General features: G+C 44.3%; 1 protein-coding gene and 1 pseudogene across 2 annotated transcripts in view; both read left to right on the plus strand.

Moving 5' to 3' along the window:
* MAGED1 (MAGE family member D1) overlaps positions 1 to 15,381 on the plus strand; it is an 86,546-nt gene that overhangs the window by 35,422 nt on the left and 35,743 nt on the right. The window lies entirely within an intron of this gene.
* On the plus strand, positions 1,443 to 9,592 carry LOC100358212 (protein SET-like; annotated as a pseudogene).

The following is a 15,381-nucleotide window of genomic DNA, read 5'->3' on the forward strand; positions in this document are numbered from 1 at the left end:
TTTTCTTTATTTAAAAATTATTTATTTGAGAAGCTGAGAGACAAAGATACACACACACACACAGAGCACTCCTAATTGCTCTTTCACTTTCTTTTTTTAAAAGATTTATTTATTTATTTGATAGCCAGAGTTACAGAGAGGCAGAGGCAGAGAGAGAGAGAGAGAGGTCTTCCATCCGCTGGTTCACTCCCAGATGGCTGCAATGGCCAGAGCTGTGCTGATCCAAAGCCAGGAGCCAGGAGCCTCTTCCAGGTCTCCCATGTGGGTGCAGGGACCCAAGGACTTGGGCCATCTTCTACTGCTTTCCCAGGCTATAGCAGAGAGCTGGATCAGAAGAGGAGCAGCCAGGACTCGAACCAGCACCCATATGGGATGCCAGCACTGCAGGCTGCAGCTTTACCCACTATGCCACAGCACCGGCCCTGCTCTTTCACTTTCCAGATGCCAGTGGTGGCCCCAGGCCAGGGTCTTAATCCAGGTCTCCAACGTGAGTTCAGGAACTCAATCACTTGAGCTATCATGGGTGCCTCCCTGGACCTGCCATAGCAAGAAGCTGGAGTCAGGAGCTGGAGCATGGTATTGAACCCAGGCACTTTAATATGGGACATAGACATCTTAGCCTCTAGGCCAAATGCCTGCTCTCCACTAGTATTCTTTTCTTTCTTCTTCCTTTTTAAAAGAATCTTGGCCAGCGCTGCAGCTCACTAGGCTAATCCTCCACCTGTGGTGCTGGCACCCAGGGTACTTGTCCCGGTCGGGGCGCCGGATTCTGTCCCGGTTGCTTCTTTTCCAGTCCAGCTCTCTGCTGTGGCCCGGGAAGGCAGTGGAGGATGGCCCAAGTGCTTAGGCCCTGCACCCGCATGGGAGACCAGTTACAGGACACTGATGCCAGGTGGTCAGGGAGAGAGAAACATGCCCCCTTTTTTCCCCTCTAGGTTGGCAGGTACACTGTCCCCCACAGGGCTCCAAGCCAGACTCATGCCAGGCTCTTCCCACAGCTTTATCACCAGTGACTTGGGCTGCTGCAGTCTGGTCTCACCTCACTCTCCAAAGCTGGTGCTGAGGCTCTCGGCTGCTGGGGTCCTAAGTTGTACATGTCCACACCCTCCAATTAGATCTACAGTGTCCCTCTACTTTGCATGGAGTTTCTCTGCCATTTTCTCCCTAACTCTTCCCTGAGATTGCACTCTTTCCATGCTTTTTAAAACTGTGTTCCCCTAGACTAGTGCAGTAAGCTCCCTCCCTATTCTGCCATCTTGGTGTCTCTCTCTTGTAGGTATTTTATAAGGACTGTCTGTGTTTTGTTATTGTTAGGTCTGCTAGGGCCTCAACCCTCTTGCACTCCAGTATACCATGACTGTGTTAAGTTGTGATGTGATATTAATTACTGTAGGCTGCGAGGCTTCTGCTAGCTCCTATGATACCTTTGTGTGAATTGTAAAATGGTTCTTCTCCTGAAGACACTTTATTACCACCTGCTGGAAAATTGTCTTAATAAATACAGATACCTTGCCGTCTGTACTGTGAATGGTATTTTGCAGAATCATATGGTCCACAGCTTGTACAACTTGCATTTTGTAGGCTGGACAAAGTTGCCCCTAAAATGCGTGCATCTTAATCCTTAGAACTTGTGAATATGTTACCTGAAAAATTACAGATTTGGAGACAGGCATTATATCAGATTATTAAAGTGACCCTAATGTAATCACAAGGATCCTTATAAAAGAGAGGCAAAAAGGTCAGAGTTTTGAAGAGAAGATGTGGAAGCAGAAGCAGAGGTAATAGAGGAAAGAAGATTCTATGCAGCTTGCTTTGAAGATTTAGAGATGGGCCTGGAATGGAGAAACACAGGTAGCCTCTCTAAGCTAGGAGCTTGGGCTCCTGCCACCCATGTGGGAGTCCCGGCTGGACTTCTAGGCTCCTGGGTTCAGCCAGGTCCTGGCAGTTGCGACCATTCTGGAAGGAGTAAACCAGCAGATGGAAGACATCTCTCTCTCTCTCTCTCTCTCTCTCTCTCTCTGAAATAAGTAAAGAAGTCTTTAATAATAAAATAAATTCAGAGTTCTCAGAGCTTCCTCCTGCCTGGTGTTGGGATTCAGAGTTTCCTGTAAGCATGGCCCCTAACACCTGTCTTTGCTCCTTCCTCAAAGAAGCTGAGAGCAACTCCTGGCACAAGGCCAGCGGACACACTGGCCTCTCGGGATTTGTCTACGGGAGAAAAAGAACAAGAAGCAATTTAACATATTGATGAAGTACAAAATGAAATATACTTAATGAACAAGCCAGTGAGGAGATTTTGAAAATAGAACAGAAATATAACAAATTCTGCCAACCATTTTTTCAGAAGAGGTCAGAACTGATCGCCAAAATCCCAGATTTTTGGGTAACAACATTTGTCAACCATCCACAAGTATCTGCACTGCTTGGGGAGGGGGATGAAGTGCTGCTCCTCCGCACGCGGAGGAGCCGCACCGGACCGGGCGCTTGTTGTTCCCCTTTTTTACAAGTCCTTTCTATAGTAACGTAAGAATAAGTAAACAGCAAACTCCCAAAGCAAGAATGAGTAGAGAGAAATGAGAAAGAACGAAGTAACGAACTTCCCCGCGAACTCTCCAACGCACTCTCCAACCAACCCACACCACCATGCCGTCTCTCTCCTCCTATATAGTCCTCTCCACCAATCCCAACTCGGCTGCCCACACGCCGAGCACGCCGCTCTCCTCCAATCAGGAGCAGCTCCTGCAGCTTGTCAAGTTGGTGAGAGGCAGCTGGGTAGAAGCTGTTTACTTCTCTCCCAGCGCCATATTGTGGGAGAGCAGATGCATAGAATAAATCTTAATTCCAGTAACAGTATAGTCCGAATTGCTCCCCACAGATCCCCCTTTCTTTTTATTTTTTGGCGTTGATACGCGCCTGTGTAAAGTTCAGTGTGATCTTCATGCTATTGACTCTTGTTTGTCGTGCTACTTCAGAGTTTGTTGAAAAATGTCCCGTATTCCAAAGATCCCAGGGATTGGTTATTCATTGTTTTCTTCCTCAAATGGAGTTTTCTTCTTCTAGATCTTCTGCTGGCAGGTTTATCAACCGAATTCTTCTCTCAGGGGTCCATATTGGTTGTGCCGCACCCTGTGGAAAAAAACAAACGGCGCCTCGTACTCTTCTGAGTAAGGGGAACGGGCCTTTCCATTGGTTGTCCTGTAAATCCTTCCACATTACCCACTGTATTGATTCCTTATCCACTGATTGAGTATGCATTTCTGCAGGTGTTTTACCGTTCTTTTTCTTGTTCAAAAAATTAATTGTATAAAGAGCTAGGGCCAAGACATCCTTGTTGGATGTGGCCATTTCCCCTATTCCCCCTTTTTGTTTAATTATTAAATTTTTTAAATATAAGTGAGCGCGTTCTACCACAGCTTGCCCTTGTGGATTGTATGGAATACCGGTAATATGGGAGATTCCGAATTCTTTCAAAAATGCAGCAAAACGCTTTGATGTATATGCTGGGCCGTTATCCGTTTTGATCACATGAGGAACTCCCCAGGCTGCAAAAGCCTGCAAGCAGTGTTGGATTACTTGTTGTACTCCTTCTTTATTCATGGCTGTGGCCATAATTACACCTGAGTATGTATCTACAGTGACGTGAACACAGCTTTGTCGCCCAAAAGAGGGGATATGTGTAACGTCCATCTGCCAGATATGTCCTGGTTTAAGGCCACGGGGATTGGCTCCCGCAGGAATCTTTGGAACTATGGTAACAACGCACTTTTCACAGGATCTAATGATATCTTCTGCTTGCTTGCGGGGAATATTAAATTTAAAACTTAAAGTGTGGGTGTTAACATGCCATTTAGAGTGATATTCTTTAGCTTGTTCCAAAGCGGTGCATGCAAGCAAGAATCTTGAATAGTGATCTGCCATCATGTTTCCTCGAGTAAGTGGGCCAGGTAAATTAGAATGAGCTCTTATGTGGCCTATGTAAATAGCATGCTCTCTTTGATTTAATAACCCCTGAATTTCACTTAGATAAGAATAGACTGAGGAGGATTTAAGAATAAGGCACTGTGTAGCGAGCATCTGAACTGCATTCACCACATATGCACTATCAGACAAAATATTCATGGGTGCACTCTCTCTGCGTAATACTGTTGCGATAATAGCTAATTCTGCATGTTGTGGAGAAGGGGATGCTGTTAAAACGAAATATCGTTGATTGTTAAATATAGCTGCTCCTGTTCCGCCTTTAGCTCCATCCGTAAATACGGTAACTGCTCCTTGAATTGGATCCCTTCGCACCTTCTGCACCCGTTTGATTGAAACCTGTGTGCAGAAGTTAACAAATGGATGGCGAGGGTAGTGATTGTCAATCTCTATTTGTAGAATGAGAACTATGTATGCCCATTGCCAGCATTCCCTTGTAAAGGCTTCTACTGCCTCTTGAGCAAAGGGAACTACACATCGCTTTGGAGTCTTCCCTGCCATTTCTGTCGCCTTTTTTATTGCTGTTAATATTAAATCGGCCACCGCAATGCCTTGGGTGTATAGTACACGCGGTGCATGTGAATGTGGGTATACAAACAACAAGGGTCCTCCTTGCCAAATGACTGCGAAGGGATACAGCTGTTCCATAAAAATTAATATTTCTAGGGCTTGTTGTGGATCACATCTTTCCATCTGCATTGCTTTAATTTGTTTTTCAATTTTCTGTAACGCCAAGCGGGCTTCTATTGTCAATCTACGAGGGGAATCAAGCTGGGCATCTCCTTCTAAAATATTGAATAATGGCATCATATCTTCGGTAGTTAATTTACAATAGGGCCTCAACCAATTTAAATTGCCACATAATTTTTGGAAGTCATTAAGGGTCTGTAACCCATCTATTGCAATTTCAAATTCTAATGGGGTTACCTTTTCAGAAGTTACTTTAAGTCCTAAGTACTGTACTACTTCCCCTTTTTGTATCTTCTCTGGCGCTACTTGTAACCCAACTTTTTCCAAATATAATAGCAGCAGCTTATATGCTTCCATTAGGTGACTTTCACTTTCAGCCGTTATTAACAAGTCATCCATGTAGTGTAAAATTTGTACTTTTGGGCACTGTTGTCGAACCGGCTCTACTGCCTGGTCAACATATAGCTGGCATATGGCAGGACTGTTAGTCATTCCTTGGGGAAGCACCTTCCATTCATATCTTTTGTCGGGACCTTGATGATTAATGGAAGGTACGGTGAAAGCAAACCTCTGAGTGTCTTGTTCATGTAGAGGTATGCTAAAAAAGCAGTCCTTCAGATCGAGTACTATTAGTGGCCAATGCTTTGGGATCATAGTAGGAACCGGGAGTCCGGGTTGCAATGCCCCCATGGGTTGCATCTGCTGATTAACAGCCCGTAAATCATGCAACAACCGGTATTTCCCTGATTTTTTCTTTATCACGAATATTGGCGTATTCCATGGGGAGGTTGATGGTTGCAAATGGCCTGCCTCTAATTGTTGTGATACTATATCATTTACCGCAGCCAACTTTTCCTGGGTAAGGGGCCACTGTGGTATCCACTTTGGCTTGTTGTCCAGCCATGACAATGGCAGCGGCTGCATCTCAGTGGCCCCCACGAAAAACCCGTGTCCTGTCTTTTAAAATCGCCTATGGGCTGGGCTAGGTCCCTTCTGCCTTCTCTGGAGCCTAATCCTCTCTCCTGATATCCCTTTTTATACATAATACGCCGTCCTGTAGAACTCTCCAATTGATCCTCATTTGTTAACGTCAGTCCCAATTGTTCTAAAATGTCTCTTCCCCATAATGTGATGGGGAGTGCACTAACATAAGGTTGCACATTTCCCTTGTTCCCTTCTTGATCCTGCCAATGAAGCACCTGAGCACTCCTTGATGGTGTCATGGCCGCACCTAGGCCTACTAAAGTATTATCTCCTGGCTGAAGGGGCCATGACTTCGGCCAATCATTTTCCGAAATTATACTTACATCCGCACCTGTGTCTAGCAGGCCCTGAATTGACTTTCCTCTAATGGTTAAGGTCCACAGAGGTCGATCTGCTAGAGATAGGGACAAGGCTGCAAATTTCTCCCCTTGGGGTCCATTAACATCCTGCGCTCCAATCATGATCAGTATTTGAGCCACAGGTTCTTCTGGTTTGATTTGAATAATACCCTTTGTAGATTGTATTAGCACTTTTAGCTTATCAAAAGGTAATTGAATGACTCCGGTGATGACCATTAGGCCTCTCAAAGCATTTGTTTCTTTTCCTACGATTATTCCAAGTCCGTTATGCTCCGCTGAAATTGTTTCTGCCCTCACCTCTATGGCTTGTGGCCCCATTTGAGGTGTCAGTACCGAATATTCGGTGGCTCGTAACTCTGCGCGGTAAATATTTGGTTTTGGGACCGTGGCACCCACCGATTGTTTTGGCCCCGGGGTGCAGGGGCCCACATTCCGTTTTTTTGCTGTTGACCATATACACCTGATCTTCTTATGGGGCCCGGCTCATTTGGCATCCTCTGGGGATTGCCTGCGCTGTTTATTTTAAAGTAACATTCACTGACCCAATGATTTCCTCTTCTACAGCGTGGGCAGAGGCCTGGTCTTCTCGAGTTCTCTACGCCCTGCCGATCTCGGGCTGGAAATCTGGCCCTACATTCCCTCATTAGATGCCCTTCTCGACCACATCTAAAGCATATACATCCCCTCATGTTCTGTCTAAATTGTCGGGTTACTGCTACTGCAGCATGTGATCCAGAAACTACATCATCCATGACATCCCTACAGATTTTCAAAAAGGTAGGGATGTCCTTATGCTGCCATGGTCTAAGAGCTTCCCGACATGTTTTATTGGCCTGTTCATATGCCAATCTTTTGACTAAGGGCATTGCTTCTTCCACGGTTTCGAAAATGTTTCCTGCTGCTTCCATTAATCGGTTCACGAAATCAGCGTAAGGTTCGGTAGGGCCCTGTACTATCTTAGTTAGGCTGTGTCTTACTTCTCCTTTTCTGGGTATCACCTTCCAGGCTCTTCTTGCTATCTCTCTCACCTGTAAGAGGACAGCTGTTGGTAATCGAGCCTGCTCATCGGGACAGGCAAATCGCCCTTCTCCATTTAACATTTCCTCATCCCATGCTTGATTCCCTGTTTGATAGTTCTGCTTTGAATATTCTCGCGCAAATTCTTTATAGGCAGCTAGCCACAAGAGGAAGTCACCCCCGCCTAATACCGCCTTTACTAAGTTTCTCCAATCCTCAGGTATTAGGCCTTGCTGCCCGATGTTATCAAGGATTGCCTGAGTGTAACTTGCATGGGGCCCATACAATTGTACTGATTGCTGCAACTCTTTAAGTAATTTATGGTCAAGAGGCGTCCATCCCCTGTTTCCCTGTGGATCCTGAATTACAGGAAACACCTGGCCTGGTTCCTGGTACTGCTCCCAAGCAGGTTTTCTATAAACAGCTCCCCTTTGCTTGTTTTCGGTTCTTGGCCTTTCTAGCTCCTCCTGCATACCTACTCCCTCCATCACTCCTTCTTCCTCCCACTCTTCTTCAATCTCATGGGGAAAAAAGGGGCTTTTCTTTACAGGAGGAAACTTTGGTAGTACCAATGGGCGATACCGGGGTGGTGATTCATCCTTTATGGTTGAATTTGCCAGCCTTGTATGGCCAGGCATCTCTCTCGGGGGCGAGGTTCCCTCCTCAGCTTCCTTCTCCCCCCCATAAGCTTCCTGGCTCTCTAAATCCTTCTTTGATTTTCTTCTCACTTGTTCGTTACAATAGTTGCTCGCCTGGCTGCCCTGCCATAATTCTTCCTGCATTTCACTCCCCTCATTAAGCAACAACTCGATCCCTTCCGTGGGGTTCTGAAGCACCTGATCAACGAGTTGCCACAGCTTCAGCACTTCTATCGGTTCCCCAGCCTCGCGCATTTTCCGTCCCACCTGCCTCCACTGCTGTGGAAACCAGGGGGACGTCTCTACGATTGCTCTTACGAATGCATGAATTTTCCTCCCCCCTCGTTTCCCTTGCTTAGAGGAAAAGCTGCGACGAGGTGGGGAGTAGGAAGAGAGAGAGAGAGAAACCATATTTAGCCCATAGATGATCTTTAGGGAGAAGCAGAGGATGGTGCCCAGGAGGAGGAAGAGGTAGCCAGTGGGCAAAGAGTAGCCAAAGAACTCCATTGTCTGTACCGTCTGTGACATGTTGGAGCAGTGAGCGTAATGGAAGACTGAGTCTCCCAGACGTTCCCAGTTAATACCTCCTTCCTAGCTTCTAATTTTCTTCCCCCGCGGCTTTTTTCCTAGGTTCTGACTAGCTTTTCACCGGCACTCTTTCCGTCCGGCCTTCCCCTAGGCTCTTTGCTAGTCTCTCTCTCCAGTAATTTCCCACTTCTTCCCGGTCTTTCCCTCCTAGGTTTCCTATCCGAGTCACGGCACCATTATGTCGCTCCCCGTCTTCATGGGGGAACGACACTAAACCCTGCCTAGGCTTCGTATCCGAGTCACGGCACCACTTGCTGCTCCTCCGCACGCGGAGGAGCCGCACCGGACCGGGCGCTTGTTGTTCCCCTTTTTTACAAGTCCTTTCTATAGTAACGTAAGAATAAGTAAACAGCAAACTCCCAAAGCAAGAATGAGTAGAGAGAAATGAGAAAGAACGAAGTAACGAACTTCCCCGCGAACTCTCCAACGCACTCTCCAACCAACCCACACCACCATGCCGTCTCTCTCCTCCTATATAGTCCTCTCCACCAATCCCAACTCGGCTGCCCACACGCCGAGCACGCCGCTCTCCTCCAATCAGGAGCAGCTCCTGCAGCTTGTCAAGTTGGTGAGAGGCAGCTGGGTAGAAGCTGTTTACTTCTCTCCCAGCGCCATATTGTGGGAGAGCAGATGCATAGAATAAATCTTAATTCCAGTAACAGTATAGTCCGAATTGCTCCCCACAATGAAGAGACAGACACTGCATTACCTGACCAGGGTTGAAGTGACAGAATTTGAAGATATTAAATCAAGTTACAGAGTAGATGTTTATTTTGATGAAAATCCTTACTTTGAAAATAAAGTTCTCTCCAAAGAATTTCATCTGAATGAGAGTGGTGATCCATCTTCACAGTCCACTGAAATCAAATGGAAATCTGCAAAGGATTTGATGGAACGTTCAAGTCAAATGCAGAACAAAGCCAGCAGGAAGAGGCAACATGAGGAGCCAGAGAGCTTCTTCACCTGGCTTACTGACCATTCTGATGCAGGTGCACACATGAGTTAGTTCATCAAGGATGATATCTGGCTGAATCCATTACAGTACTATTTGGTTGCTGATATGGATGATGAAGGGGAAGGAGAAGAAGAAGGAGGAGGAGGAGGATTGGAAGACATTGATGAAGAAGGGGATGAGGATGAAGGGGACTAAGATGAAGATGATTGTGGGGAGCAACCCGGACTGGACTGTTACTGGAATTAAGACTTATTCTATGCATCTGCTCTCCCACAATATGGCGCTGGGAGAGGAGAAAACAGCTTCTACGCAGCTGCCTCTTGCCAACTTGAGTGCTGACCTCCAGGAGCTGATCCTGCTCCTGATTGGAGGAGAGCAGCGTACTCGGCGTGTGGGTAGCAGAGTTGGGATTGGCGGAAGAGGACTATAAAGGAGGAAAGAGACAACATGCACCAGGAACATCTAAGGGGAACATCTATCTGAAGGAACACCTGTGCAGCCCCCGAGAGAGCCGGCCGGTGGTGTGCCGCTCCCCTGCGGAAGTGGGGAAAAGTGGCAGGGGGAACTGCCCTTCCACGGAGGTGGAAGGGACGGTAGCCAACCCGGGAAGAACCAGTAGCAAACCCGGGGAGGGCCGAGCAGACAAAAGAACAGCGCAGGGTCCTGTGTCGTTCCTCCACGAAGAGGGGGAGCGACAGATGATGGTGAAGGGGAAGAAGGAGAGGAGGATGAAGGAGAAGATGACTAATAGAAAACATTGATGGATTCCAACTATTTTTTTTTTTTGGTTAATTTTCTTCAATCCTTGGAAGCAAGTTGTCATCTTCTTTTTATTTTCTTCCCTCTTGTGTTCAGTCTCCCTGTTTTTGAGGTCTCTTTTCTCTACACCATGGTTCTCACCTTATTGTGCAGAAAATACCCGAAGCAGAATACAATGGGAGAAGAATCTCTACCCCTTTTTGTTCCAAATTCATTTTCATCCCTTTTTGTCTCTACAAAAACTGTATGGAATCAATACCACTGTGCTCTGTGGGTAAAAGAAACCCTCCTACTCCCTTGGTTCTGCTGGAAGCTGGAGGGTGCCAGGCCTCTGTGTAACAGTGCATAGAATTCTAGCTTTTCTCCTCCTTTCTCTGTGTATTCGGCTCAGAGGTTACACTGTGTCTCTATGTGAATATGGACAGTTAGCATTTACAAACATGTATCTGTCTACTTCCTTTTGTTTAAAAAAAGAAAAAAAATCAAAAAATGGAGTTATAGAAGGTCAGCAAAGGGTGGGTTTGAGATGTTTGGGTGGGTTAAGTGGGCATTTTAACAACATGGCTTCTCCTTTGGCATGTTTAATTGTGGTGTTTAAGATGACACTTTTAAAAATAAAATTATCTCCTAATAAAAAAAAATTTCAGAACATTGTAACTGACAGGATATAGCTGGTTTATGAAGAAGAAGGAATCTATTTTTTTTTTTTGACAGGCAGAGTGGACAGTGAGAGAGAGAGAGACAGAGAGAAAGAGGTCTTCCTTTGCCTTTGGTTCACCCTCCAATGGCCGCCGCGGCCGGCGCACCGTGCTGATCCGATGGCAAGAGCCAGGTACTTATCCTGGTCTCCCACGGGGTGCAGGGCCCAAGCACTTGGGCCATCCTCCACTGCCTTCCTGGGCCACAGCAGAGAGCTGGCCTGGAAGAGGGGCAACCGGGACAGAATCCGGCACCCCGATCGGGACTAGAACCCGGTGTGCCGGTGCCGCAAGGCGGAGGATTAGCCAAGTGAGCCGCGGCGCCGGCCAGAAGGAATCTGTTAAGATCACCAGTTTTCTTTGTGCTTTGGATGACTGAAGAAATGTGAAAACCATTCCATGAGCTGGAGAACTTAGAATAAAGAGCAGGTTTGAGGAGAAAGAATGATGAGTTCGATTTTGAACCTGCAAAGTTTGAGGTCTTTGAAATGTCCAAAAGGAATTATCAAGCAGTCATTCTGCTGCTCTGAAGTAGGTGGAATTGCAGATAGAGATTTGGAAGTCACCAAGCATGGAAAATGCGGTTTCAGTTAAATGTGAGTGAGATTGCCCTGGGAGAGTGTGTGGAGTAAAGGAAGAGGACTCTAGCGCCCAGGTCAGAATCTCAGAAACCTAGTCATTTTAAGGGAGGACAAAAAAAAGCTGAGAATCCTCAGAATGGTAGGAAGGGAAGAACCAAAGGAGATACTGTGTTCTCATTATGCCCTCTTGTGGCAGCCAGAGCATTTCCCAGAATAAATTCCCCCTGTCTGTCATTAGTCTCTTGGTCCATGACCCGTAAACCTGACCTGTGAGAATTGAGCTACTAGATCCAGTGGTGGTGGTCACCTCTCAAGTGTAAAGCTCCCCTTTCATTATTGCTGCAATTTAGGAGTAAGTTAGAAGAGTCCGCAAAAGTTGCAAAGGGATCGAAAACAACCATGGAGGTGGGGGGGCCTTCAGTTTCCACATTTATGCGCTGTACAGTGTCTTTTGATCTGTTGGCCTCACTAGTTTCAGCCAATCTCACTTCACATCATATCTCTTGTATTTATAATTAGAATATATTTTATGTTGCATTTCTGCTTTAGTAAGTATATTATAACATGGATTATAGACTATATATAATCCATATTATTGTAAAACCCATGGTTTAAACATTAAATAATAGTGAAAATTAGCAAGTGTTTAGTGTTACCTCTTCCCTCTACCAGGCATTGAATACTTGAAGTAACCAACTTGAGAATATGTTACCTATTTCTTTTGCTTTTTAGATCTCAATTCTAAGCAATATGGTGTAAAAGGTTACTTCAAAATGTTTGTTGAGGGGCCGGTGCCGTGGTGCAGTAGGTTAATCCTCCGCCAGCGGCGCTGGCATCCGATATGGATGCCAGTTCTAATTCCGGCTGCTCCTCTTCAATCCAGCTCTCTGCTGTGGCCTGGGAGAGCAGTAGAAGATGGCCCAAGTGCTTCGGCCCCTGAACCTGCATGGGAGACCAGGAGGAAGCACCTGGCTCCTGGCTTCTGATGGGCACAGCTCTGGCCGTTGCAGCCACTTGGGGAATGAACCAATGAAAGGAAGACCTTTCTCTCTGTCTCTCTCACTGTCTGTAACTCTACCTCTCAAATAAATAAATAAAATTTTTAGAAAATAGTTTTTTGAAAATGATAATTTTAAAATAAATCTATTGGGGCAAGGATTATGGTGCAGCAAGTTAAATTGTTGCTTGTGATACCTACATCCCTTATTGGAGTGCCTAGTTCTAGTCCCAGCTACTTGGCTTCTGATACAGTTTCCGGCTAATGCATGCCGGGAGCTGGTAGATGATGACTCAAGTGTATGTGCTCCTGACTTCGACCTGGCCCAGCCTTGGCAGTTGTGGCTGTTTAGGGAGTGAACCATTGGATAAAAGATCTGTTTCTCTGTCTCTGTCACTCTTTCATGTATATAAAAATAAATAAATGAATAAACATTTAAAAAGTTTATTTTAGTCCAAAACTTGTTTGAAATCCATGCATAGTTTTTCATAATATGCATTTCCATGAAAAGTTTAATGACCCCCCCATACCATTGCTTCTTTTCTTTAAAAAAAGTTATTTATTTATGTAAGAGACAGGAGACAGAGAGATCTCTTATCCTCTGACTCACTCCCCAAATGCCCACACTGGCCAGGGCTGGGCCAAGCCAGTGCCAGGAGCCCAGAACTTAGTCTGGGTTCCCCATGTGGATGGCAATGACCCAAATACTTGAGCCATCATCTGCTGCCTCCCAGTGTGCACATTAGCAGGAAGCTAGAATGAGGAGTTGGAGGTATGACTGGAACTTAGGCACTCTGATACAAGATGAGGGCATCCTAATCAGTGTCATAAACTTTCTACCAAATGCCTGTTCCCTTTGCCCATTTTTAGTTTTTTTTCTATTGAATTGTATGACTTCCTTAGATACATGATTTGCTTATATTTTCTTCCTTCCCATAGGTTGCCCTTTTATTTTGTTGACTGTTTCCTTTTTTGTGCTGGAACCCTTTATTTTGGTGTAGTCTTCAATGTTTAGTTTACCTTTATTTGGGGGGGGGACTTATTTGTTTTGATGCTATTATAAATGGGATTTCCTTTTCAGATTGTTTACTGTTAATGTGTAGAAATACTTTTGATTTTTCTATGTTGATAGAGTATTCCAAAACTTTACTGATTCATTTATAACTTCTATGAGTTTTTATGTGGTCTTCAATATATCAGATCATGTCACCAACAAACAGATACAACTCTACTTCTTCCTTTCTGATTTTGATGTATATTAATTATATCTTTTTCTTACCTACTTGCTCAGGTTAGGATTACAGTATTACATTGAATAGAAGTGGTGAGAATAAGCATTCTTGTCTTCCTGATCTTAGTGGAAAAGCTTTCAGCTTTTCACCGTTGAGTGCAGTATTGCCTGTGGCTGTTTATGTATACCTGTATTGTTTTGAGATACATTTCCTCCTATAACTAATTTTTGATAGTTTTTAAATCATAAATGGGTTTGTTTTTCTGTCATTAAGATTATTTATTTATTATTTATTTATTTAATTTTATTTGAAAGGCAAAAAGAAACAAGAGACAGAGAGAACTTCCATCTGCTGATCCACTCCCAAAATATCTGCAACAGTAGGGGCTGGGTCAGGCTGAAGCCAGAAACTCGAAATTCAGTCCCCGTCTCCTACTTGGGTGGAGGTACTGAAGTAGTTGCAGCAATACCTGCTGCCTTCCAGTATGCACATTGCCATGAAGCTGGAACCAAAGCAGAGCTGGAACTCAAACCATGGGATATAGGTGTCCAAAGTGGTGTCTTGACTGCTGTGCCAAACACTCACCCCAAGATTATACATTTTTTTAAAATCTTTTTTCTGGAGCCAGCATTGTGGCATAGTGGGTAAAGCTTCTGCAAAGTGGAATGAAACACTTTACTGCAAAAAAATAAAAAAAAAACCTGTATAGTTTTTCATAACATGCATGTTCCATGAACTTTTTGAAGACTCCCAAAATATCCTAAGTGTCAAACACATAATTAGTCCTCCCATGATTGGTTAATTAAATTAATGTGCGGCTGCATGGAATGATGGATGAGGGAATGGATAAACGAATCAGAGAAATCAATCTTGTATGAAATTCGGACAGCCCTTTCCCTACTCAGGGAAACCAGGGAAATTTTCATTTATCATTTACATAAGTATTACCTCTCTTCCCTCTGTTTCTTTTCTCCTTTAACTTCCAACCCACCTGCTCATATTTACATGTTAGGTTTTTTAAATATCCTGTTTTGTACCTCATTGAATCTATCACTTTCAGGGTTTTTGCTCAGTACTTTGATATAAATCTTGCACTTGATTTTCTGGTCTGTAATTCAGAGCTTACTAGTGATGCCATTTTTCATTTTTTTTTAAGATCTGAGCCTGAGAATTCTGTGTGTGTGTGTGCTACACGTGACTTTCCTCAGGTGTTCTTAATACTTTTTAGTTAGGTTTCCATATACCTTGTGCAGTAGTTTCATTTCATTTCTATGTGACTTCTGAGACTTTTATTAGGTTTGTTTTTTATTAATGACCATCTTGTGAGCCCTGATGCAGATTGGAAAAGGCATATTCGGTTCTGTACCACCAGAACCTCCAATCTTATAGGTATTAAAGGTGTTCCTTTGTAAAAGAAATTACATGTGAAATTGCAGTGTTCAGACTGCTTTCTTTTCAGGGAATACTTGGCATTTTCTTAAACTGACTGTCCTAGGGTGCAACTGAAAATTCTAATATTTGTGCCTTGTCACCTTGGATACAAATTGTACTTTGAAATACTGTTCTTTCAGTGACAGCAGATGACTAGCACAGTATTTACATTTGCATGCAAGGGCTCAAAAGCTAACTAGCAAAAAGAAAGAGATAAAATCATTGTCAGATGTGAACAACAAAAGAGCCTTCTAGCACATTGAACTCTTTTATTACAGAGGGTTTTATTTTTTGTCTTTTAAAAAATGGCTCACTGAGAAATGGTGTTTTTGAAAATAACGTTTCCGTAACATTTAGATGAATATTAAAACTTTCCATGTAAAGATTTGCCACCCCGTCTCATGAAAGAGCTCTTTTTGGTTAATGTCTTTCTTGAGCATGTTAGTATGGCTAAGGCAGACACTCAGTACCTGC

This window comes from Oryctolagus cuniculus, chromosome X (assembly GCF_964237555.1).
Source record: "Oryctolagus cuniculus chromosome X, mOryCun1.1, whole genome shotgun sequence".
Lineage (NCBI taxonomy): Eukaryota > Metazoa > Chordata > Mammalia > Lagomorpha > Leporidae > Oryctolagus > Oryctolagus cuniculus.